This window comes from Montipora foliosa, chromosome 13 (genome assembly GCF_036669935.1).
Source record: "Montipora foliosa isolate CH-2021 chromosome 13, ASM3666993v2, whole genome shotgun sequence".
In the NCBI taxonomy this organism is placed as follows: Eukaryota; Metazoa; Cnidaria; class Anthozoa; order Scleractinia; family Acroporidae; genus Montipora; species Montipora foliosa.
In genome coordinates, this window is record NC_090881.1 from 42,593,650 (window position 1) to 42,598,649 (window position 5,000).

At 38.5% G+C, this 5,000-nt stretch overlaps 1 protein-coding gene across 2 annotated transcripts in view; it reads left to right on the plus strand.

Annotated features, from left to right (window-relative positions):
- LOC137982394 (protein kinase C-binding protein NELL2-like) overlaps positions 1-5,000 on the plus strand; it is a 46,003-nt gene that overhangs the window by 11,658 nt on the left and 29,345 nt on the right. The window lies entirely within an intron of this gene.

Sequence of the window (5,000 nt, forward strand, 5' to 3'; positions counted from 1 at the left end):
GATATGAATATTTAATCATTCTCCTGCTTACAGTTTCCTGCTTATAGTCAGATTCCCAACTTTAATAGGAAAGAAGTTCAAACTCATTATACCATGACAGTATACCATCTGTTAAGCGATATATGTTATCGTGAAAAAGGACTTAAACTTAAACTAGTCAATCCGTTCCCCCTTGCACTAATAACTCTGTCTGAATTTCGGGAATCTCAAGAGGTGGATAAAAACCGGTAGTCGAGTTTTCCTTGCCTGATAATTTTAAAAGACTTGTGTTGGAGACGCAAATTGATGCTAGACCGCCGGCATGTGTTAATTTTTCATCGAAATTTAAAAAGAAGTTTAAAGGTGATATCAATGGCTTCGCCTTCTTGAACAAATAAAAACACCACCTGCAACATAAAAGAGCTGTAGTTAACACTCTGCTACTTCGAGCTCAGACTTTGGTGTATGAAGAAGTTGACAAGTTGACAAGGTAAAGGAAATTCAACACGTTAAGCAAGCCTTGAAAGCCAACAACTATCCTGATTGGATGCTAACAATACCGAACACTGGATCTGTTTCGAGAGTGTCCGAAGAATCCGTTAACGAGAAGAGAATATATGCGTCAGTGCCATACATCAAGGTCACTTCGGAACGCCTGCAAAGAGCATTTAAATCACACGAGGTCACACTTGTCCACAAGCCTTTCAGTTCCCTGAGATGACAACTAGTTACAGAAAACCTTAAAAAGTGTGGAACAGTCTATCACATCCATTGCGAACAATGTGACAAAGATTATGTGGGCGAAACTTCTCGGTTATTAGAAACTCGAGTTAAGGAACATCTTTCTAGGAATTCGTCAGCTGTTCATGAACATTGCAAGCTCACGGGTCATTCAATGGATTCCAGCAAAACAAAAGTTCTTGCCACGGAGAATAACACATTCAAACGCCGCATAAGGGAGGAAATTGATATAACACTACGTAAGTCGTCTTTGAACAGAAACAATGGCTTCGAATTAGCCAGCATCTATGACACCATCCTAGCCCCCTCGAGATCATTATATAACCCTTCTTAACATTTAAATTTGCATTGTGGCTGACGAAGTTTGGGGATCCGAACGAAATATCCCAATTTTAAGTTTTTAACTGCGCTCTGAGTACCGAAATTTTCACATTTTTCACAGTTTTAAACAATAAAGTTTGAGTCCATGTTATCCAATGTTGTCCGTTTCATTGTGAACTCATTTTCTGGAGGCATACATAGGCAAGATTTTGTTGAACTTTTGACCTTTAAACCTGGTAAATATTTATGTCACGCAAAGTAACGAAAGGTTTCTTTTGTTCCATTCATGCCCTGTTTTGTATCGTTTTTGAGGCTCTGCCAACTAGGGTAAATTCCGACAAGCGACATGCCCTAAAAAGTTGTGACAGCAATTGAAGTGAAATCCCGACAAACGACATCCTTTCTTTAAATTTCCGACAGCAATGGTCACAGCAACGTGAAACATTGACAAAGCCGCTAGTAGTTCTTGCCAGTGCATTTTTTCTCTACTCTCAACAGGTGTTACCAGATCTGTATAATAAGCGTCGTAAATTATTACCACAAATTGCGCGTTACAAACTATCGACTGACCATCTTGCTTGGTAGTCTATTTTTATCACACACTTATGTAAACGAGGATGCAATTTTATTCGAAATGAAACAACAAGAACAAAACAACACTTCTCATGCAACAATAACGAGGCCCTGCCAGGAAAGGGGGAGGGAGGGGGGGTGGGGAGGTCTCGTGTCGCTGCTTTGTCAATGTTTCACGTTGCCGTGACCATTGCTGTCGGAAATTTAAAGAAAGGATGTCGTTTGTCGCGATTTCACTTCAATTGCTGTCACCACTTTTTAGGGCATGTTGCTTGTCGGAATTTACCCTAGTTGGCAGAGCCTCAAAAACGATACAAAACAGGGCATGAATGGAACAAAAGAAATTTTTCGTTACTTTGCGTGACATAAATATTTACCAGGTTTGAAGGTCAAAAGTTCAACAACATCTTGCCTATGTATGCCTCCAGAAAATGAGTTCACAATGAAACGGACAACACTGGATAACATTATGGACTCAAACTTTGAGTAGCTCACTGAAGTGCAAGTACATACTGCTTTAGGTAGCTTTCTTTCGGTAGTAACCGTTCATTATGTCAAATTATGTCTTTGATACCGCACAATAGATCCTTTTCACGTGACGTCATCATTTTCTAAAATCCAAAACTAAAGAGCCACGAAAGTTTTTATCCTCATCAGGCATAAGAGGCGGTAAATTTGTATCCATTTGCAATTTTAAAGCTCAATAGGGTGCTTCGTTTGGAAACCAGAGCATTTTGAATTTCTGAGTTATAGCGGTGCGTGACACGAGGCGACGATCGAGTTTATTGAGAAATATATATTTATCTCATGGTTTTGAGCCTTTTTAGAATTTAAAGCATTACGAAAGTGCTTAGGTAAATAGCTGTTTGTTCAGTACAGATAATCACTCGCCTAGATAGCCAGAGTGAGTAAGAGATGTTGACACTATTTTCCGGCCGCCATATTGGTGCACCACAGATGTGCACCAACATGGCGTTTTCATACTGGGCTCTGTAAATTTCTGCGAAACATTTCGACGAATATCTGAAGTTTGGGGAAACGCACAGGCCTAAAACTTGGAGAAGTGTCTTCTTCATTTATCTTCTACAACATCACCAATTCTTGACTTTTTCCACTGGATGGTTTTCGATTTATTTTTTTATTGCGTGACAGTGAAAACGATCCATTGGCGCACATTCAGTTTTCGTTTTTGAGCATATGTATACTGATTTGGTTTGAAATACTGTCATATTTTTGCTCTACTACTAGCTTTTGAAAGGGTGCTCTTGAAATGAAACGGTCTGCCAAGTCGTACACGCATTTCTGTGAAACCACAGGGGGCCCGGACAAACTGTGTGACCGTTATATCTTTCACATAATTTCGAGAAAATCCAAGGTTTCGTAGTAAAATACAAGTATTTCTACCTGAAGTGTTCTTTGTGGTAATCCTTGTGGCTGACAACGACGAATTTTAGTGATTTCAAGGCTTTGTTTTCGACGTTCACCTGAGCGTATCAATATTGATACGCTCAGGTGAACGTCGAACACAAACCCTTGAAATCACCAAAATTCGTCCGTAAAATTTGTCCGTATTTCCGTAAAAACTATCGAAGTAGAAATGAACAAAAATAGTTGTTCTTAATTTTTGTCAAGTTTGGTGCCAATTGAATTTATTTAAAGACTTCACCGTTGCTTGGTTCTCGCAGCAAATTTTGGACAATTTGTCAAACAGAAAACCTCACTTTAACCACGTTTTCAAATTTTCGCAAATTTCTAAAAAAAATAAGAATCGCCGAAACTTTTAAATGTGGTTCTTGAAAATAGTTCACTTAAGGGTATCTTTGGGCAAAATATGAGCTATCCGCTAAAATAGTTGTTGACGGACGATTCTCGATTCTTACAGGCAGCCGTTCTTAAGTATTAATAGGATATGAATATTTAATCATTACAGTTTCCTGCTTATAGTCAGATTCCCAACTTTAATAGGAAAGAAGTTCAAACTCATTATACCATGACAGTATACCATCTGTTAAGCGATATATGTTATCGTGAAAAAGGACTTAAACTTAAACTAGTCAATCCGTTCCCCCTTGCACTAATAACTCTGTCTGAATTTCGGGAATCTCAAGAGGTGGATAAAAACCGGTAGTCGAGTTTTCCTTGCCTGATAATTTTAAAAGACTTGTGTCGAAATTTAAAAAGAAGTTTAAAGGTGATATCAATGGCTTCGCCTTCTTGAACAAATAAAAACACCACCTGCAACATAAAAGAGCTGTAGTTAACACTCTGCTACTTCGAGCTCAGACTTTGGTGTATGAAGAAGTTGACAAGTTGACAAGGTAAAGGAAATTCAACACGTTAAGCAAGCCTTGAAAGCCAACAACTATCCTGATTGGATGCTAACAATACTGAACACTGGATCTGTTTCGAGAGTGTCCGAAGAATCCGTATGCGTCAGTGCCATACATCAAGGTCACTTCGGAACGCCTGCAAAGAGCATTTAAATCACACGAGGTCACACTTGTCCACAAGCCTTTCAGTTCCCTGAGATGACAACTAGTTACAGAAAACCTTAAAAAGTGTGTCTATCACATCCATTGCGAACAATGTGACAAAGATTATGTGGGCGAAACTTCTCGGTTATTAGAAACTCGAGTTAAGGAACATCTTTCTAGGAATTCGTCAGCTGTTCATGAACATTGCAAGCTCACGGGTCATTCAGTGGATTCCAGCAAAACAAAAGTTCTTGCCACGGAGAATAACACATTCAAACGCCGCATAAGGGAGGAAATTGATATAACACTACGTAAGTCGTCTTTGAACAGAAACAATGGCTTCGAGTTAGCCAGCATCTATGACACCATCCTAGCCCCCTCGAGATCATTATATAACCCTTCTTAACATTTAAATTTGCATTGTGGCTGACGAAGTTTGGTGGATCCGAACGAAATATCCCAATTTTAAGTTTTTAACTGCGCTCTGAGTACCGAAATTTTCACATTTTTCACAGTTTTAAACAATAAAAAGTGTTCCACGACAAACAAAAACTAATATTGCCTCTAAGCTAATAATGAATCATTAATGCAGTTATTTCTGTCAATGAAACCGGAATTTTCTCTTACAGCGTCTTATCCATCTAGATATTTCGCTGCAAAGGAAGGGACAAGAAGAGATTTTTCTCATTCTTCGCACGCTCTGCGATATTGGTTAACTTGCACTTGTTTTCTTTGTAATATAGCGCCAATAAAGAAGTCAATTGCAATTAAAACCAGACTTACTCCTAGCTTCAGCTATATAGTTAATGTATTCAAACTTTAATTTATTCGTCAGAACTAAAGTTATTAAAGTAAGATTGTATTTAAGAATATAACTTATCCACAGAAACCCCTCCTTTTCAACAGAATAGT